At 39.0% G+C, this 23028-nt stretch overlaps 2 non-coding genes across 2 annotated transcripts; one reads left to right on the top strand and one right to left on the bottom strand.

Moving 5' to 3' along the window:
* Positions 1-9246: 9246 nt before the first annotated feature.
* TRNAF-GAA (transfer RNA phenylalanine (anticodon GAA)) lies at positions 9247-9319 on the bottom strand. Its single transcript has one exon. It is a non-coding gene; the product is annotated as a tRNA-Phe (tRNA).
* Positions 9320-11068: 1749 nt separating this feature from the next.
* On the top strand, positions 11069-11141 carry TRNAF-GAA (transfer RNA phenylalanine (anticodon GAA)). The gene has a single exon. It is a non-coding gene; the product is annotated as a tRNA-Phe (tRNA).
* Positions 11142-23028: the final 11887 nt, after the last annotated feature.

The raw sequence follows: 23028 nt of genomic DNA on the forward strand, positions 1-23028 counted from the left end.
ACTCATCCGCCTGCTCCATTTCATCGTCTTCTTTCGGCGGCAGCGGAGCCGAGAGCGGCGGCAAGAGGGGTAAGTAGCCCCCGAGGGTCACGATTGTGCCGCTGTCACTGACAACACAGTCCCCACGCTAATGCATCGAAATAATTCTTTATGGTACTTCTATTCATTAGTCTTTAGTTCGGTTCGATGATGGTTTGGTGAGCTAATCGAGCCACTGGTATTGTTGATTGATCGGTCAGTAAGATTTTTGATCGGTTCATCATTCTCTTTGGCCAGGACCTGGCATTTTTCACCGTTGAAAACGAATCGTAATGAAAAAGGGAAAAATACGGGATGAAGTAATATATTAATGAAACTAAATATTGTGCTCACATCATGCCATACTGCACTGTATGCAGTGGTTAGAATTGTAAATACAAAAAATATCCATGGTCAAGCCTCGAATGTTTAAGTAGTTGTATTGTTTGTTTGTATTTAATTTGCTTTGAGAAATTTAATCAAATATTTGGCAGAAAACACCAGTTGAAACATATGTGCTTTTTAACGTAGACCCAATGTTTAATGATTTTTTTATCGAATGCTATTTCAGTCAATGGTCAACAAACATTGACAAGTCAGTCAGTTAATTGTTCGTTGACTCCCGACTAAGTCATTGATTTAAGGTATACCCGTAAATGATTTTCTAGAAACTCTCTAGCCCTAATTATGCTAACCTAGTTATCAGTCATGTGATTGACTTGGCACAGCTCTACTATCAATTATCATATCTGCTAGCCTTCTCTTATCTCCGTATTTATTCATATATGGGTGATAGTGAGTAGATTTTTCCGCTAATGCCTATTAACTGCTTCCTTGCACCATGGTAATACACAGCAATTGTACATTTGATAGGAGAGAGTGATCATCTAGTCCTATACCGAGCGAGTATTATGATTCACACTTTGACGGAGAAGTTTATTTTATTTCCTTCCCATTTGCAACCTAAGGTTCCCATAAATTACTAGTGCCTAGTAAAATCATTCACATTGGAACGTGAAAACGTAATGCGCCAAATAAAAAGCTCCACGGTGGTATTAATTTTTTTAAATATCTTTTTTTACCAAATATAGTAAATTTCCTTTCAAAACATTTTCAGAAAAGAAATACTTAGTTATTCCACACATATTTTGTTAAACACGACCTAGGTTTCGACTTGCAAAGTCATCATCATCCTTTCAAAATGCAAATTTGAACCTCATAATATTCTGTTATCGTAAACTACGTATAGACACTAATTTAAATGCTCTACGTGACGTTAGATATAATAATTCCAAAATCCTCTCAATCGAGATTAGGGGTCATGTGATGATTCACTTAATTTTGAAATCAAAAAGAGAAGGCAAAGGATATATTTGACAAATTTTGAGGGAAAATGTAAAATATTTTCTACATTAAAGGTTTTAATTCTAACTGGCTTGATCAATTTTTTTCAGAAATTCTTCCGCTAAAGGTAAACCAGATATTGTGATCATCTTACTGGATAATCAATCCACCAACCAAAAGTAGATTTTGGATGATCCCCAAGAAATATTATGTATTAAATTTCGTATAGATTTCAACCATCCTAAGGACTTGTTGATCCTACATGAATTTCTCCTTAATTTCATCATGTACGAGTAGTACTAACATTCATTCTACTTAAAGAGTGTTTCCTTCATTTCTATTCCCCGTTTACCTTAGGTTTTCTCTTTTTGCCCAACGGCTTTCAACACTACACAACCTGTCAGTATCTCATCCACATACTTTATCCGACTTCTTCGAATTCTACTCTCCTCTTTTCTTCAGCTGCATGGGAGATTTCGTTTATTGTGCTCGTAATTTGAGACGAAATTTTCCATGTTTCCTGAATAAAAGACGTTCGTAAACAACCCAGTGTTGTGTATGCAGAAAGTGGTAGCCTGGTTATTGTGGCGTGTTGAAATTTCCGGTTTGAATTCCAACTTGGACAGAATGTTGCGTTTCTCATAGGATTCCTCATAGTAGTAATCTATTAGAAGATTAGTTTTAACAGACTTTGGTTGATGTTACCAATGAGTTAAGCGTCGAAGCGTGTTAAATTATTTTGTATTAAATTTAGCATAGATTTCAACCATCCTAAGTACTTGTTTATCCTACGTATTAAATTCATGCATTCAGGGTGGGGAAGTGTGGTCAGTTCCTTTCCCTACCCTACAGATCAGCATCCCACCAAGTTTTAGTGTCTTCCGATTGGATTAAAAGTGAGATGCACAAAAATATTCACCCTGGTTTCAACACCAGGACACTTCGATCAGTAGCAAAAAGCTCTACGAAATGATCTACTACCCCGCGTCTTTCATCAACTAGATATCAATTTAAAAACGTCACATCTGATGATGATTCTTCATGTTTTCTATTTCGAAGGATTTGGTCGCCTCTCCGAGTGGGGCGTGCACCACATCACCAATGGCAGCGGTGGCGGCAACGGTCACGGTCTGGGCCTGGCGAACGGGCAGCACCATCCGGGGAGGGTGTGCCCGAAGCCGCCGAGGAGCACTCGGCTGCGGAGCCGTTGCGGGGTGGGCAAGCGGTCGGGCGGCCACCACCATCATCACCACCACCACCACCACAACGGGGGGCACCATCACCACCAGATGCAGCAGCAGCGGCAGGCGGCTAACCTGAGGGAGAGGCGGAGGATGCAGAGCATCAACGACGCCTTCGAGGGCCTCCGGGCCCACGTCCCCACCCTCCCCTACGAGAGACGCCTCTCTAAGGTGGACACCCTGCGGCTGGCCATTGGGTAAGTGCCTCCTAACCCCTCCCTCCCGAAGATTGGTTGAGATTGAAAGAGGAACAGAGTGCGGTCCCGCATTGTATACCAGACCAGAAACCCTATTGGCTGGGCATTCGCCCTTCGTTTAAATGCTGCTTCGGTGTGACAACGTCCACCCCTTCAGCGACAGTGTGCGTGCAATTTGCACCGGGAAAACAATGACGAACGAAAGTGTAAATGGCGAACGTGTACCTTTCCAGTGTTAGTGAAGGAGAAATTGAAAAAAAAGACCACTACCGGGTTGGCAATTGGCCGTAGCCTAATGAGAAGAACTATACAGAGAAGAATTAAATAACCTTATATTTATGGGCGGGAACATTTTTCCCTTTTCATCGTCAACAGGACGGAAACTACAACTAAGTCTTAAAATTAAACATAAACTTATTAATTCTGGTCTACAATCTCTCTTTTTTTTTCTTGTTTTGCATACTTTTATATACGAGGGACCCATCTTGCACAAATTTTTGCATAATGCAGATGGTGTTTAACAATTTCATGAACAATTGTTCGAGAAACATTGGGAAAATGCTCACAGTTGTCATCAATTGTGACGCGCCGATCGTTCCTCACGAATTCGTCAACTGAGCTCACCAGTTGGTCTGTAATGACAGACGGTCTCTCCGAACGCTCATCGTCGTGTGTGTTCCCCCTCCCCATGTTGAAGTTGCGACACCACCGCCGAACAGACGACTCGTCCATTACATTGTCTCCATACACCTCCTTTAATTGGTGATGAATATCACATGGGCGAACGTTTCTTCCATTGAGGAATTTAATCACTGCCCTCACTTCACAACTGGCGGCGTTCTCAATTTTTTTAAACATTGTAAACAATCACAGAAACAACACAGGCAATGCTAGCGTCACGCAACTTGGCTCAGAGAAGGCAGACAAGCCACTGAAGCTATCTGACCTCGTCCAGCGGCTACTCGCGTCGTCAGCACTTCATGCGGCACGAACGGGTACTACTTTCCGGATGACCCTCGTATATATGTATGTATATATATTATCTATATTTTTTTTCCTTAGCTTTTGTTGTTGTTTTTTTTAAATAGATATATATATATATTTTTTTTCAATATTTCTTTTTTTTTTCTTCCTAAATTTCACATGAACAATACAATAGTTTGACAAGGCATTCACAGATTCACAGATAATTTACAAAACAGAAACCCTTGTTCAATTACACTAGCAAACATTTCTTATATTTTAAGAGAAATAAAAGTAATAGGAAAGAATTCGGTATTGCTACCGAAATATAATTTCCTTTGGGAGTCTGTAGCTCGGACGGCGTTTTCGAGGATGTCCTCCCCTCCACGGCAGTCAATGTGCGTCGCCGTTAGTGGCACTTCGACGTCTAGCATGATGGAGTTTACAATGTTGTGCAAACGCCGGCCATTACTATTCGCGGACCGGCACCCCCATTCTAAGTGTTTTGAATTCCAGTCACCGATGGCTACGACGCGTCTGTCAGTCGGGAATAAGGGACGAAATTCGTCAGAAACAATAGATTTACCACAAGGTTGGTAAGCTGAATAGATGTCGAGGTCACCTATGGGAGTTGGGAGTCGTATTCGACGAATTCTAATGTACTAAGGGCGTGGTCCCGCATTGTATATTTTATCCACAAGATTATATAGGATTTCTACGCCAAGTACCATCACCAAGTGATATAAATCATAGATTAAGATATGATATGGTGCAACTTTTATACAATAATTGATACAATATAGGTTTCAGTTTTCCACGTTTGTGTTAGCTACGACTAATTTCGATGTCCTATGTCATTTTCAAGTAAGCTTTCATATTACAAGAACGAATATATTGATAAATTGAAAATATCAAAGCGGGGGCAAATTTCATTCCTCCGCCTTCCTATTTTCAATATGCATATCAGTAATTTCTACTTTAATGTGAAAGCTTTTTTGAAAATGATGCAGTAGATCCAAAATAGTCGTAATTTTAACCTAAGTAAGAGGTAACTGTGCTTGTTTCTGCTTTCATACGATGATATTGGGATCGAAAGCATAGTCGCGTGCGATCAAAGTACTCTTTTTTAAAGAGAATTGCCGTAGGATTACTAAAATACCTGTTTATCCCAGTAAATTTAAGGTAAATTAATTAAAGAACCTTTTATCAGTTGTTGTAGGGAGTTAGAACCCCAGAAAAATATGAAATTAGCGCATTTATACATTTCTGTAAAAACAATCAAATCATTCACCATGACCCGTGTAGACTCAGAGTGGGCATTAGCATAGCGGACAAAGGGTAATACTTGGGGTCAAAATAACATTAGATTCAATATGGGAAAAGTAAAAGAATATATCTTTCTTCAACTAATTAAGGAAAAATATTCGAAAGAAAAAGTTAACGAGGAGTTGGCTGGGTAGACCTCAACTTGGATGTGCGCCAACTATTTTTATTGCTGCCGTTTTTGGAAGTAAATAAAGACGGAATATTGTACTAAGTTATAAATTTAAAAACTATGAGTTTTCTGAGATGGCATAGTTACATTGTATTGCATTGGTAGTGTACACAATGAGAGATTAAGTGATATTTCTCACTCACTATAATTGAAAATATCTCATTAATTGGAAAACTTTCAAATACTGGAAAATAAAATGTGGTCTATACCCTTTGATTATATTATTCCCTAATAAATGTGATGGCTCTTGACCTAGCACTAACAGACTTTGTTTCCACTAACAAGGTAGAATATTATTGTAATAATGATCAAGTAAGATTAAGTGGAGTATCTAATAAATCAAGAATCCAGAAAAAAAGGAAATCTGCTGGAAACTTCAAACAACAACAATTAACACTGAAAAAAATCGGCATTGTTAAAAATCTTAAAACCTATTTTAGAAAAATAATTTTGTGAGTACGACTTATCCCAGTTAAAATGCCTTGGGGCTAGGCTGAATTTATATTTGGATTTCTCATGCATTGATGAAGCATAGAAAATTCCTATTCCGGAAAAGACTATGCTTTTTGCTTTTCTCTGCAAACAAGAAATGCTTATTGACTTGAGTTTTTAATTTATTTCGATCCATTATTAAAAATGTAATTTTCTTTTCAAATATTTTGAAAATCCGTGGCACCAAGAAGTAATTATTACTTTGGGCTTTTGTGTTGAAAAAGTTCCCTTCTTTTGAGATCTAATCGGATATCTCAAGAAGTGAAATATCGTGTTATGACAGAGAAATAAAAGTCTCAAATAATCCTTTTTCCGTAGGAAATGCAACGTTAGTACATTGTATTGAATCACGTGAGTGAATTTAATTATTTCTTCCTCGGGAACGCCCACCTATTTGCGTGTGATTGGCGTCCAACAAAGACTCCATGCATGCGAATACTTTGCGAAACGCTTTAAGTTTATGCGATTAGTAATTTGAGGTTTTACATGACGATTTGTGAGGAAGTTTGGAATGGCAGCTTCACGTTTTTTCCCGGAGTTTTAAGGAGCATGTTCCGACGAACCAAGGATAATTTAAGTTCCCCCTTCCCGCTGATTCACTAATTACTCGAACCCCTTTGTCCATAGTTACATCGGATTCCTCACCGAGTTGGTGCGGGCGGCGGATCGCTCAGGTGACTCTCCTGGGGGCACGGAGGGCGGCACCGGGGGCGGTGGGGGCGGGGCAGGGGGTGGAGGTGGCGCTGGAGGCGGAGTAGGCCACCGCAGGAACGGCACCACCAGGCTCGAGCCAACCAAAGTAATTGTGAGAGGTAAGTTCCGAACTACTGAGCTCTATCAATGAGTATTATCAACAACGTAGTTTCCCTGAGTATTTCAGTTTTACGATTGTTCCCGGCGCTATATAACGTTTAGTTTTCAGTTCACGTATTTTTGATTATATAGCATTTAACTATTTTTGAATTTCCATTACCATAATGTTGGATTGCCATACATTACAGAACGTGAACAAATAAGTTGATAATTAAACAAATTAACAATTAAAGGACATATAAAAAATTAATTATCATAAAATGTAATGCTCTAAGGACAAATAATTGTTTAGACTTATTCCCCAATATTATAAGCAGTGGCTTTAAAAGATTCTGAAGCCAGCTCTCTTTCTAACCTGTTGATGTGTAATTAGCAGATTTACAGATACAGTTGGTATTGAGGAATTTCAATGGCGTTCAATAGGTTTTTTAATATATATCTTCGAGGGTCACGTTAATTAACAAAACCATTCGCACAAGTGTCCAAGTTTCAGACTCATAATTCACGATTAAAGCTGTCAGCGACTCTCGCAATAAACCGAGAGAAAATATGAAATAAACTAAAAATCTGACTGCATGATGATCCCGGATATTTTCGGGTACTGATTCTAATGAATTTGTTGAATTCAGTGATTATTTTCTATCACCTAAACACTTAAAACTTGCTATTTAAAAGAGATTTAGGACTGTCGATAGCAATAAAATTAACTTCAGTCGGGTCTAAAAAATGTTCATTACTGCGAAGAACCTATTTTTTCCATAGATTTTGTGATAGTCATAAATTTCTTCGACTAATTGCTCGTAATTCGTAATTTTTGTTTTGGCTTAAAAATGCACTTTTCCAGTTTTTCCTATTCAATTTTACAGCTCCAAAGCTATAATCCTCAGAATAGGTGCTGACAGTTAACCTGCGTTACATCTACGTTCAAGCAAGAGAAACAATTTGGCCAAGATAATCTGTTTATATCAACAAAGTTAAATCTCAAACAAAGCACCACGAATAGAAAACAAACCACGTGTACTCAGTCGTCGAAGAGTCTTAAGAACCAAAGCAAATTTCAAGTGGAAAATGTAGCCAACACATATAAATCACATCAGTGAAATCACTTTCAAGTCGAGGAAAGTGCAATTTTATAGAATTTCTTCACGGACTTGAATAATGTATATTTATTATTTCAAAAATTTACTAAGTACACATCTAAACGTGTCTCTCGATAGCAAATGACGAACATATTGCAGTGAATCGATACTCGAAATTTCGTTCATTCACTCTCTACTCTAAGGAACAAAACTAGCTAGAAATGTCAGCAATGGTTTAACGCGTGAGTTGTCGTCAGCAATAGCATTCATTCGGTGCTGAGACAAACAAGTAAATCTGAAATCACTTTGCTTTCACCACAACAAGACGTCAATTCAAGACCAAGACGTTGGGACTCGTGCAATCTTAACGAGGGTCGTAATACTGACCTAAACGTCAAGCGACGGTCCCAAGACACGTGTGGGGGTATATTTCGAGGTAGCGGAGCTAAGTAGGGAGGGGGTTGGGTCATTGGTTCGGTCGGTGAAACAACAGGCAATGTTATAGTCCTTTATCTTCCCTTCCGCCCGCCGCCGTCACCTGGCTGTACTCTCCCCGCTAAACTCCCCCCTCCCGCCTCATCGCACACTCGGTAGGGGGGGACCGCCTCAAAAAACAACGCCCCCATCGCCCACGCATCATTCTACCGCGACACCCCTTCCCCGTGCCCTCCTACCCTCTCCTCCACCATCGCGCAACTACCCCACGTCGTGAAAAAAAGGAAAAACCAAATTGGTTGGCACTTCCGGGTATTTTCGGGGGGTGGGGGTAGAAGAGGAGTGAATGAACCGGTCGGGAGGGGTGTGTGGTATAGCGGGAGTTCACAATATGCCACCCCCCTCCTCCTGGTCCTACCACCAAATACCACTCGTGCCCTAACTCTATACCTACCCCCCACACTCACACACCCCTCAGTCGCTCGCCGCAGAGTACAAAAAATATGCCCTCCCGTCGACAGGGGAGGATCCGATCCCCCGAGGCCACCAAAAGATGCCGCTCCCCCCACCCTTTCGACCCCCAACCAACTGCATCGTCCCCTTCCCCAGCGATCGTGCCTCCCCTCCTCCCATCCACCGCCAGCCCCTCTCGCCGCCCCACGGACGAAGTGTCCACTTAATAATCTTCTCTCCGTTCGCAGTGGAGGGGTAGAATCATTGGGAAGGTGGTCTGTGAGGGTGAGGGGAGATAATTCGTGGTTCCCACCTCGCCATCAGTCGTTTGGTCTCGGTGTATTTTTCTCGAATGGGATCGGTGCCATGTCCGTATGGGCTGCTCATAATATTTACGTACATTTCATTCATACGAATTTTGAAAAACTGAATATCTAGCGCATGAAATATGATGTCGTTTCGTTAGAACGATTTACGCTCAAAAATGAGATTTTCTCTACTTCTATTTGGACTCTTTTAGACACGAGGCTTCGTAAGACTTAGGTGACGTTCTGCAAATCAACGGTTTAATAAAAATATCTTCACCACTTGCAGTGAAGAAAGTATATATAATTTAATTTCAGGTGGCATAATTTGAAATGTTTAATTCCGTAAATTCACAGTTTACAAATAGTTATCAATTTTTGATCAACGTAAATAATAACTAGAAAAATGTTTGCCGAAACCCGGGATTGAACCAGGGACCTTTAGATCTTCAGTCTAACGCTCTCCCAACTGAGCTATTTCGGCTTGTAATGAGAACGACAAGCAACCACCCCCAGGGCTCATCAATTACTGGCACACTACGCGAATAAGCCGCCTTTCTTTTTAATAAAAGGGAAGGAACATATACAAAGATGACGTCCAACGCTCTCCCAACTGAGCTATTTCGGCTTCTATAACGGTAATGAACTGTATTGATATTTTTTTAATTAACGGAGAAAGTTCACAGGTATTTCACATTTTAAATTATGCCAGCTCAAATTAAATTATCTGCTTCGTTCGCTGTAAGACGGGAATATATTTCAATGAGGCCCTAGAATTACAGAATGTTAAGTCGTATCCAAAAAAATTCAGACAGTAGCGACAAGCAAACTTTTGGGGGTAAATCGTCGCCCAATACTCCAAGACTACAGCAGGGGAGAAGCGGGAGAGTGGACTTATGGGCATACCGTCCATGACACTGACCTGCGTGCGGGCTTGGGTATATTTCTTCATCCTCCCTCCAAGCCCAGGAGAATCCGCCCTAATATCCAATAAATATTTCTATCACTTCTCAAGTGCTCTCGGTGTGGAATTAGCTCCTACTATCTTTCCTTTCCGGTTTTATGTACTCATTAGTACCAAAAAGGAAATATATATATATATATATATATATATATATATATATATATATATATATATATATATATATATATATATATTTTTTTTTTTTCATGAAGTTTTCTCGGGTCTTCCACCGGGTCAGGGGTTCCATGTTGGCCGACGTTTCGATGCACGAGTCGGGATCTTAAATATATATTTGTTTAGCATATCTATACAAGGATATTTTTGTATTGTCATCCCTTTTAACTCATGTAAGAAATTTAAATTACACGAATATAGTTTACCTTGAGTTTTGATAAAAAACATCGTGGATTTTTTTCCTGAAAAAATCAATTTTCTATGCTATGATTTTTAATATTATATCATAAGTTTCTTCTATTTATTGACATTCCAGGTAGGTTTGTTTTTGTCTAGGGAAGGAAAATTATACAAACCAATTATAAATTAGTTCATTTTAGGAGGCCGTTTTTTCATGCATATCAACATACTAAATACTTTTCATTATTGAACTAATCTTTTGTCAATGGTGACATTTTGCGAACAGCTTTCGAGTGTTTCTTTCCTAGTTGAAATGGGGCTGACTGTTTTGCCAAAATGTCTGCATCTCACGTTACAGAAATTCGATGGCTCGTGAAAGTTCTGAAAGACTTTATATCCAGCTGACGATAGAGAAACTGGATTTTATAGCCATTATAATGCGATTTTTTATTTTTCAGTGTAATCGACCCAACGCACCATTGTTTTCCAATATGTTCCACCTCGTCCAACAGGCATGATATTTCATGAAATTATTAATTTAAGGATATATTCTTGACCAAGTGTTAAAAATCAGTCGATTCAGGATTTAGGCTCTGTTTTAAATTGATGGAATACGGTTATCATTAATTACGACAGATAAATACACGCTCCAATAAGAAACTTCAAATGGACTAAAGCGCAATGTAGTTAAAGAGAATGGATAATTATTAAATCAATCACTTCATCAAAAGCGCACCTAAAGTAAATAGGACGAAAGCAAAAGTTAATTTTTCTGCCTCGACGGAATTCCTCGTGAGTAATTTCTCCGTAGTCTTGGACTCACCAGGCTTATCGCGAAACCTTACGAAACTGGTAGATAACCACTGGCATTTGGAATTTGGAATTTTCTTATCCAATTTCGCACTTTGGACTCGTGCCGAAATAGCTCAGTTGGGAGAGCGTTAGACTGAAGATCTAAAGGTCCCTGGTTCAATCCCGGGTTTCGGCAGTTTTTTTACCTGCCTATTGCATATTTATCGGCGGTAGAAATTTCCGGAAATGTTGGCTCCCATTTGGAAAGTTTGAATCACTGTCTTTGAGCAAATCACTTCACATATATTTCACTTATTCATTAATTTCATTTTAATATTGATCCAAATATGCTGGCTAGTTCAAACCGGATTTTTTGTCACATGGAAGATTTCATTTCGCATTTGATGCTAGTATTTGTGCTTTCGATTACTAAATTTGCAACTAAAATATTTTTATCCAATGTAGTTCTATCCAAAACATGAACCAGCCTTACGAATATCATCGTCTAACTTCGGTTGCCTGATTATTAAAAAGTGAAAGCTGTTCAGACTTTGGGAGATTCACGGGGGTTATTGGTATACCTGTATGACGCCAATCGTCTTTGAAAATAAATATCAAGATACACGGCGTACTGTCTAAAAATTAAAGGTTTGGATGTAAACAAGTCCAAGAAAATCCTCATCAACATCTAAACGACCCCCCCCCCCGGGTAAACTGCAAGGACGTGTGACGTGGGTTTTCAGGACGCCAGGCTATTTATGCATGCATAAGCGCATATATTTTTGATGCGATGAATAGTGCATATATTTTTGCAAATCTATGGCATGTAAACCCACGTAGGCATATCTACAATTCATGCCTCTTTACGAAGCGTGTCCATTAAAGAGTGATAATAATTTTTTTACTCATTTTCAAAATAAAATTACAAATTTAATTTTATGTTAAATTGATAGTTAATATAGTCATTTATATGTGAAACAAATATAATCGGTTCGAATTCAATTGTACGGTAACCTCCATTGTCTTAAGTCGACACATATACAGTAACAATGGAGGTTACACGGGAAAAGCAAAACTCTGCATCAAAATTAAGCTCACGCTTGAACAAATCGTCAGCTGTTGTCTATGTATCGCTACAGGAGATTAATGTTGAGATGATTGCTTTCCATAGAATAGCTAGAAATTGGTTTAAAATGTTTAAGAAGGGGAGACCATCAATTTGAAAAGAAAGTGAAGCTTCAGTCGCTGATCTTACGATGGTAAAAATGAACACCACAGCTGCTATTGTGAGATAAGATCGTCCAATAACATTTAGAACACACACAGAAATAGTACCAATTTCATTGGATAATAATCACAAGTTGTTAGCAGTAAAATTACGTAGGAGACGTGTTTATACAAACGGTTTCGAGATTGTTCATGCCCGAACAGCAGGACGTTCGTGAGCAAGTTTGTTCGCAGTTGAAGTTGATTCTACAGGATAACATTCTTTCGAAGGTTATCACTTCAGATAAAGCTTGGCTACATAATTCCGATATGAGAGCAAACAGAATAGTTCTGTGTAGAAATTCTCGGCATCACCAACACGAAGAAAAGTAGTGGCCTCTGCTGGGAAATTTAAAGTGATATTATTTTTCGCTGTTGAGAGAATGATGAATCGCCATGTATTATCAGAACACACCACTGCAAATGGAACATACAATAAGGATGTACTGATACATCTCCAGCGTCATATCAATCCCAAATTGCCATTTCAAAGCAACAAGGTGGATTTTACACCACGGGAATAAACGATCGTAAATTGCAAAATTGTTGCTGAATATCTTACAGAAGTCAATCTTCCCAATGGTGTGGACCCATGTTACTTTTTCTTCCTTTCTTATCTGAAGAAACATTTCGTGGAAAGCGTTTTTCAACTTGTACAGGCGTACATCTTGTAATAGTTGGTTATTTCGGGTAATTCTGAAAATTTTACTGGTTTAATTAAAACATTTTGGTGCGCTTAGGTTTGATTTTTTTATGATTCTACACCGTTTTAGGGTTGGACAAATACTTACAAATACTGTCAGGTATGGTGTACGATCTCTTTTATTTTATTCCGTTGGTCCAATCTTCCAATGCAATCTGATGTCATAATAATTCCCTTGGGGTAATAAATAACTTCGGGCGTCTACCTCACTGAGAGTGTTACTTTTTGCCTGCTCTTCTCGTTAGTCTAGGGGGTGCTATCCCAATTCCTTCAGAATATATGTAACGCTTACTACTTTCTCGTGGTAAATTTCTTCCAGCCTATTGGCTGTAGGGAATATTAATTTATCCGAAAGAGTGTCATCAACAAAAAGAATGAATTCAATCAGTCTGATGATAAAAATGGCAGTGGTTTCCTTTCGTTATGCCATGTCACCCGCCTACGAGAAAACTTAGTCCTAGCCACCGTATGACCAGTTTTGTGATCTGGCTGAGATGGTATCTTTCTCGTCATCGAGAAGGTTCAACTTATGGCTGGTAGGTTTGCTGGAAATTTTCATGGTTCAATGAAATCCATCATTACGAAACTTGCAGGCTTAGTTTTGCCAACATTGGATTAACAGTGTTTGGAGCTGAATCGGCATTAATGGCAAAAGGTAGCTGTCTGGGTGGTTCCTGAGAAAATAATAAATTATTCGACGCCTATTTTGCAATCAGGCTACGAATGCGAGTTAGAGAAATTGATGCCAAAGCTGTTTGGTTTAGAGGCATTTTTCCCCGGTCGATATGTCATCTACATCTCACATCTACATCTTCATAATGCCCTGCAAGCCAACGCAAGCGCGTGTCGCGGGGGGTGTTAGGTCACCACCCGTAAAGGAGAACAAAACCACATGCAAAGTCAACACATCCATGAAAACCTAAACCCACCGTGGCGTATACATTCATGCAAAAAACCTTTCAACTCACTTGAATACCAATAAATGAGCGCAACTGGATGATATCTATCATTATCTTAACCGTTACAACTTCCCATTTGTTGATTCTTTAACCACCTGCTATGCACCGTTATATGGCTTGAACGGGATATATTTAGTTGTGGATGCCCGTGAGAAGCTCATATTAGGCCGTAATTTTACCCAAAGTTATAGGTTTCGTAAGTAAATAGCTAATTTTTTGGTAGCAATATTTATTCCCTCATTGCAGATATGATTTTTATCGTATCACTATTATATGTAAGAGAATAAGTACGAAGGAAGCCCAAAATTTACCATGGTGACTGCCTGTTTCTTCATTCTTCGTTCCCTTGTATGCTTGCCCTCTGAGTCTTAAATAACTAGCTAATCGTTGTTAATATTTGGATTCTGCAGTCTTCCGCCCCTACCTTGGCTTCTTCCATTATTGTCATCGGCAAACTGCTGCCCACCCAATTAGTTTTCGGTATCTCACATAGTTTTACCGTTTTCCACCTTTGGAAGTACTTCACTTTCACGAGAAATGTCCACTTAATCGTCATAATGTTAACAATAAACTTAATTCTTCTTCATCAAGACATTACCTCTGCTTCAAGTATTATTTTCTGTCTTAATAGTGTTTAGAATTAAAATCGTACCATACTCTATATTGACCTTTATGCTAGTGAGATTCATTAATATAAATGGCTGGTTCTGTTACATCCCCCGCTACACTCCCTTGAAGAGTCTCTTGGGGTATTGTGTAGACATTGATGAAAATTTCCATGAAATTGCCTACCTCTCAACCTTAACGCTAGGATCTGGCCAACAACACGTATTCTATTCTACCGTACAATGAAATGCTACATTTCTACCACACTTTTCCGATATGATAATTTTCTAGATATTTTTAAATTGAATGGACGGCATTTTTATTGCATGTCTAAGGAAGATTGTGAAATATAAAAATACCTTTTTGAGATGGATTCATTCGAATAATTAGGATTGTTGATGATACCGGTAGACTTGGTGCGGGGTAATTTCTAACTATATCGGCTATTTACACAGATTTTTGACGCTTCTTACGATAATATGTGAAGTAGGCAAGTTAATGATTTGGAAGCACAAAAAAAATTCCATCGAATCGGAAATTTTCTTAGTTGCATTAATCTTTACGAGAGGTGACGGAGTGCAGAGATAATTTTATTGTAAAGGGTATGAGGTAGATAAATGTGAGTATATGGAATATCATGCAGAGAAATGGAGTAGGGGAGGATTTAAGAAAATGAAGGCTGGTATTCATATATTATCACGTTTTTATCCATCTAATGAGACCAAAACCACTGCAAAACTGTATGGAAGAGGGTTTTAAAGCACCAGAAGATAAATTATAAAGGGAGAGGACTGTAAGTGAGGAATATGTATCCCTTTGTGCGCTTTAATCACCTATATGGCTGTTTATATGAGAGTAGTTTGAAAATTCCTTGAAACAATTGAAACTACTCAATGCTTCGGGTTAAACCATTTTTAATTTTCAACATGGTATCTTTTTAGGCTAATCAATTTCGTCCAACGCTGCTCCAGTTTGTTGGTCCCTTCTATATAATGCGAGTCTTATGGATCAGCAAAATTAAATGTTACTATTTTGAATACAATATCATTCCCACACGCCAAATTTTCATGTTGTACAGCAGTTTGTAGCCCAAATGAGTCAAATCTAGTGATTATGGGGATGAGGAATGAGTTGGAATCGTAACTCCACCAATTTTGCGGCCACGACTGCAGGGGAGTGAGCTGAAACCTTTTCGGGATGGAAAAAGGCTTGTTTGTGAGCCAGTCTGGTACATTTTTCTTTCGGCTTGGTTTTTAAACAATCTAATAATGATTGTTAATATGTGCCTCTAGTAGTAAGAAATGCTTTTCCCGATATTCAATGAAGATTATTTCTTGCGAAACCTTAAAAAACAATTGACCGTGAACTTCCCAGCTGAAGGACCAGCCTTCGTTTTCTTTGACGCGAACTCCCTGCTGGCAACCCGTTGCTAGGGCTGTCCATAGGCTTCGGGCGTTTAGTGGAGTAACAATTTTTCACAGTAGCTACTATTTAATCAATAGTGACGAAATGACGCCTAAAGTCCTGCGGATTTTGTTGAAGCAGCTGAAAACCTGCCTCGATACGTCACTAGATTCCGTTTAATGTCAACTCAAAGCAATCGAATCTTGCGGATAGATTTCTCATGTACAAATGAATATGCAGGTGCTAAAAGCATTATGAATTTCGTGCACCTTCACTCTTCTATCTCCCATTAATATATCATGGATTTTGTCAGTGATTTATGGAGTAGTTACTTCAACAGGGCGTCCAGAATGTTCAGGGTTACTTGTGCTCAAATTGAAAATTTTGAAAACCATTCTAATCTAAGTCGTTAATTCACCATGAGGTACATAAAGTTTCTATTTAGTTCTTTCCCTTTCATAAACTGATGTTTGATCAGCGCATGAAATCCTTTTTCATCCATTTTTTGGATATCACACGTTTGCTAGATTCAAACGAATGCTAAACATAGGGTAATATACTGATCTGGCTGAAACTTATGTGCTCCTGTAAGAGATGCTACTAATTAAAAATAACTTTGATAGGCGTCAGTTGTGTTTCTTGCTCTCTGTCTTTTTCCAATTACCCTTTTTTGTGAACTAAATACGAATTCTGAGGAAAAACGAAACTAATTCGACAGTATACACTTATCTCGTATCGGATATCGTATCGCCAGTGTCCAATACGCCTATAAGGTGTTTTGATTATTATTGTTTCCTCCATGCCATAAGCAAACGATTGACCTCTTTTCCATAACTTAAATCAAGTGTTAAGTATTCATGGACACAGGTTGCGTAGTTATTTCTTGGCATTTTCTGACATTCCACGGCAGTTTTTCACTGGACGCGTAGAGGCATTTCTCTGCGTGTTATTCAGAATGTATTTTGGAGTATCCAGAATGAACTCTGGTGCAACGAAAATAGAAGGCACCGATTACTATGTCCTAGTCAACCGATCACCGCAAAGGCTTCAATGTCATTGATACTCGAGATGGCTAAAAAATGTTCACGTACGACGAGGTAGTGCGTATCATTGTTCGGACTGACGCTGCCGAAATGTCGCAAATGTTTCACAGCGGCGCCCACCAGGGATGCGAAGGGGTTGGTTGGCCGGAAAGGGACACACTGCTCAGGCGGGGATGAGTCCTTCTGTGGGGACGTTGAGGGGAGGAGTTCGGGAGTGGTCGAACGAGGGGAGGTCGGCCAGCAGCGATCCGCTCCATTTACCGCAGCTGTTAATGCTTCCACCTCCCAGAAAAATAAGAGGATAGCTCTCCCACCTCTGCCCTCTTTCCACGCCGAGTAGCGGGCGTTCGAAACAGCAGGGTCGACAGTTCACGCTCCACGGGTCAAATATGTTTTCCCCCATGGAAAAAATGAACCGCCCCAAAAATAAAAAAAGAAACAAAGGCTCGGGACCACTTGACCCGGGGAGGACTCCAGCGGTGGACAGGTGCAGTCTGTTTGGTACAGAAATATAGCGAGTCACCCTCGCTATTGTCGCACGCAATTTTCGAGCTTCGCGTCATAGATGGTAACGACGGATGACAGGAATATAAAATTGCAAAATGTTCGCATTTTAATAAGAAAAAGTTTCGTTTTCCTTTAGAAAAAGAGGTAACATTACGCATTGAAGTTGTATCGATTTTATCAACTCACTTTGTCTTGAATACTTCACGGTTCATTCATAATGTGTTGAAAATATTATAGCTACCTAATTACTTTGGACCAGCGTACATGAATTTTTTTAGTACGTAGTGCTTTAGCCGCACTTGAGACACGGGCGAATCCAAGGGAGGCGCCATATGAGTCATGTTGGGAAATATTTTTAGATTTACTAAAATTCAAACTAAATATTGCGTATAGGCCGGAAACTAAGTTTTAATGCTTACTGAACTCTGAGGATATCTACTGTAGGATGTTTTGTAGCATCTAAATTACTGTGAATAGTTTCAAATTAAACAGGACTTTCAATTTTAGTTGTGTGAAAAAAGGCTATGTCATTATTTTTATTCATATTATGAGAATAGTACTCCCTCATTAGCCCTAGTGTACTGAAATAAAAGTGGATTATATGAAAATCTAAGAACAGAAAATAGTCCACAGTGCGTTTGCCCCGCATTGAGTCGGCTGCTTAGCTGTTGGTCCCAAGTTATGCCGACGCGTTCACAACGGTATTGAAAAAGGGAACGGGAAAATATCTTGTACCTGATGATGACTCTGTGAGTTGAAACGCGTCGTACGTTAAATAAACTGTGGAAAAGTGCAAATTGTCCTTATTTCATTATCTCGTTAATATTACCAATAAAATGCTTTACATATATATATATATATATATATATATATATATATATATATATATATATATATATATATATATATATATATATATATATATATATATATATATATTAAAATAGGGAAAAAATGACGCCTTGGTAAGCAGTCACAGTATTTTATTTGGAAAACAATTATTTGCTCGAATTTTTGACACTTTGAATGCTGTCGTGCATATACTTCTATGCCGTTACATTCTGTTATCATTTTTATGTCGTTTGGGTATTTTATTTTCCATATATCAGTGGATGAAGCATGGGTTCGCCCATGATGCAAGTTAATATTGTTTATTATTGATAAATTATATATTTGTTGAGTTTTAATGAGCTATTTAATCATTTGTTCCTGGGATTCGGGACGTAACGTTGATTTTGATTTTTGATATCGTATTGCTGTCCAGAAGAATCCCGGGAGTCAGACCCTAGTCAAAAAATATTTGTGTGTCCTTCCTCCTGTCCTCTCTCCCCTTTCCCTGACTCCTTCCCCGCGTCCTTCTCACGTTCTCCGCGGCAGGGGGCCGGCTCCCCCCCACCCAACTCAATACCAGGTGTCTCCTCTACAACAACGTCCCCGCCTTCTTCCAGCGGGGCTGGTGGGAGGCTGCCTTGGCGCGGAGGGGCTTAACGGGACGATAGGCGCCTTCGCCGTCCACTCCCTCTCCTGGTCCAGCAACAAAGAGAACAACCGCCACGGCACCATGTTCGCCAAGGTATGGACTCCAGAGGATCCTCGGTCGGCCAAGGGCGGCGGGGCCGTGGGCGTCGCGGTGGGCCCGGTCAACGGCTGCCCGGCACCCGCGTCGCTGGGCCAGCCACTGGCGCCGCAGCAGCAGGCACCGCCGTCGCAAGTGGTGGCGTCGCCGGCGATGGTGGCATCGTCGCCGCCGCTCGGCGTCGCCGCTGTCCCCTCCTATTCCCCGCCGTCTTCACTCCACTCCGCGTCCCCGTCCTCCTCCTCGATGGACGGCTGAGGAAGGCGTGTCTACCTCTGGACGCGTGCTTCTGTATTTCGTGGATTTTTTTTATTTTTATCCTAATCTCCGTTAAAAGGCGTGTGAATGGTTATTCGCGCTATTGTTGATGGTGCAGAAGTGAAGGGGGTCGGCACAGATCGCCCGGTGGACCAATAAGGTTGTTGTTTCGTATCTCGTCTCCGGAATATATGTGGTGTTGTCGCGTAGAAACTGATTTTTATGGTATGAGCCCGGTTTTTGAGATGATCTTAGCGGCTATAGCCCTATAAACACAATATTACTATGGCAAAAGCAGTGAAAATCAAGGCTTCTGCATTTCGCTCGTGGGATTTTTGTGATAACCCGCATTTATTGAATTTCGGAGTGCGTGACACGAAGAATTTATCAGTGGCGGGGAATAATCTAGTCAAATCCGTCGTGTAATAATTGACAATGAATTCGTTGAAACATAAATGCTGTTATAACTCGTAGCCAAAGTGTTGGTGAAGAATAGCTTTAAGGAAAGATTAAGTCTACGAGCCATTTGTGGGTCTTCCCTGGTCTTTTGGGATTTCGGAAAAAAGCCAAAAAATATTTGCGTCCCATACTTCCATTAACCTATCACTTTGTATCCCGAATGAGTTCCAAACGCGTTGAGTGCATATCTGTTGACTATATTTTCACCAGCAAAGTTTGACATCTTAGGGTACGTGGAATCTTTGTACTGAATCCTCAAAGTCATCATGAAATTAGAAAAATTTCGCTTTCTTCGTTTGATGTAGACAACATGAATACATTGAAATGCGTTATCTCTAAACTGAATATACTGACAAAGTGGTGTTGTTAGCGGATTTTGATTGCATTCTTCATGTTTAAGAAATGATAATTTTAATGATTCCAAAAAGGTGTTCAAATGTAAGCCAGGTTTCTTCCCAATCGGCTGCCTGAAACTTCATGGAGAAGTTTGAAATTCGAAGCTTATGGGAATGGGCTTTGTAGTGATGGCTTTATGGTGAAATATTTTGCGCTGCCAAGGAATCTATTGCACTAAATTTTGTGTAACCTTAATTATAACCAAAAGGTCCTAACATACCATGCTAAATAGAAATCTCCTGGTTACTCAGTTTTCTTTAGTCAATGGCAAGAGCTCTATCACAGACCAAATCCACATCTAAGATGAATGAAAAAAATTTAAACGGTATGTATTTAAACAAAATTATGATAAGGACAGCATTTATTACAAGTCAAAGGCAGACAGTTCTGACCTGTTGCTTCTTAATGCAAATTCCAATAGGTATTAGGAGAAGGGTGACTTAGTCGTTAAATGCCTTATTCAGAGAGTATCAAGGACTTAAAGTTTTCTATAATTGTTTTCAACTTTTAGTAGATTTGAAAGTCTTGCTTTTTAAAAAAAGATAATTTTCTAGTACAGTTATCAGTTTTGATTCCAAGTAAAGAGTTGCTAACCCTAATTGATCCATATCGGGAATACGGCCATTTAGGCAATTTATTCGTTAATCCGCCCCGATTTTTTTCATAGTTGATAATGAAAAATAGGATCACCTACAAAGAATATGTCATTAATGTTTAAGAGTATGATGACAACCTTCAGCAGAGAAGATTATCTTAATGAGCATATCATTGACTCTCTCAAGTTTATTTTAAAATACAATTTTTGTGATAAAGTCAACTAAAGTAAGTATTTATTAACCATATTGATTGAAAATCTTCTTTACAACCTTTCAAAGATTTTTTCATTTCGTAGTAATTTTCAATCGGACCAGTATGAAAGTGGATCTAACAAATACTGCTTCTTTGTTTAGAAATCGTTTTCTAAATTAACCGTAGGAGTTCGGAGCTTTAACTTTTACAAAAATTGATTTAAATTTTTATGCGATACATATTTTTTTTCAAACTAATTCTAATCGGTGTCATGCTTTGGATTTTATTAAAGGATTCACTCAAAAAAGTTAAATGATAGCTCTATTTTTTCGTCCCTGTTTTACATCATAAAATTTGACTGATATACCGGGTTCAATGGGGGACACTTGACATGAGCAAGTGATAGAATTTAGGTAAAATGAAGACGAAACGATGTCAGTATATCTTATTAGGAGCCAAAATGACTAAAGATAACCCTGAAAGCGGTAATCGGTTCATAAGTTTCACCAAATGCTAGGAAGCCCAACGTGAGGATATTTAGCTGGAACAAAAATATTTTGTTTCACGCAGTATTATTCTATACACACGCTCTTGAGCTAAATGCATAAATGTCGAGCTCTATGTACACGCTGCAGCGGTTAGTGAATATATATGTCGTGATAATCCTCCTGCATGGGAATGAAGATGAATACCAAGGCATCAGCCTAAATAAAGTATTTGATTACTTATCTTTTTTTGGGAGAATCGTACTAGTCGCCTAAAATGAATTAGCTTTCTAAAAACATTTTATTTTAAACCAAAATATTTATCTATTTTTTAAATCTGCATTATTATTTTTGAAGTATAACAAATTAGTACTTTTAGTTGATATCTTTAACCTTAAAATTCGATGTTTATAATGGTGGAGAGTCATGATTCAAGACTGCTTCCCTTTAAAGTTTTAATTTGATAATTATAATTTTGCCTTCCATGTTTTTTATAAGTGATATTTGATTGATTTATGTGCACCTTTATAAAAAAATTGTTATCTTCATTCTATTACATTCCTTGGTAGAGTATTTTCATTTATATATAATGATCTCCAAATGCAATTTATTTGAATTTTATCATGTTTTATTTGGAAAGTTAGTCATTTACACCACCCTGCGTTATTTATTTATGGTGCCATGGATGCACGGACTGCAAGTTGACTTTTAAGATGTGTATTTTTATTTCATATTTATATTATCATTTGTTGAACCGTGGTCATTGCTATGCAAATTGTGTGGCCAGGAATCTCTACGGGCCATTCTAAGTCATGCCCCATGTTTATTCACATGTCTTCGAATTATCTGTACTATCATGAGACCTATGGATGCCAATAAAGTATTGATGAGATTTGAACCTATGCTTCGTTTTGACATCACCCCTAAAATAATTCATAATGTAAACAGGGGTCGGTCGGTTGGAAGCCGTCTAATGCTGCCGTTTTCCATCGACCAGGTTTCGATTTCCTCTATGCACCATGAACTTGTTAAATGGCATGATATCCAAGCAATTTAATCCGCCCTTGTCTCCTGCAGGGAGGTAAGACACTGCCTAAGAGAAGAGTATTGATGTGAATGGCTCAAGACTCGGCCAAAGGACGTTTACATCGTTTATGGAAAATCAAATGGAATATGACAGTTCATAAATTTAGACTCAAAGGAAACCCGAGGGAGTCATAAAGTACCTCTAGAAGTGGGCACCAGTTCAAAAAGAAGACTAAAAATCTTAAGAGGTCACTTAGTCGTAAATCTTACTCTGTGACATACTGAACTGTGTTTCGTACGGCGACGATACTCTAGGTAAAAATGAGACTTATTTGGGAGATACTCTATTTACTACTGTTAGAGTGTAATTCGAGTATCATGTTTTATGACACCTCTTACCACTGATGCTACACAATAATAGGTATACGTTTATCAACTGAATAGAAGATCGGCTCTCCTGTTGTGTCACGGATGAAATAAGGATCCGCTCGTGAAGTGTGAAGTGAAGAAGTCTCCATTGTGAAATGCCCCAAGGAAGCACTGTAAAGGTAAGACCTTCATGATAATCGTTTAACCTTGATTTTTGGCTGTGTAGAAATAAGAAAA

This window comes from Hetaerina americana, unplaced genomic scaffold (assembly GCF_022747635.1).
Source record: "Hetaerina americana unplaced genomic scaffold, ioHetAmer1.1.p SCAF_7, whole genome shotgun sequence".
Taxonomy (NCBI): domain Eukaryota; kingdom Metazoa; phylum Arthropoda; class Insecta; order Odonata; family Calopterygidae; genus Hetaerina; species Hetaerina americana.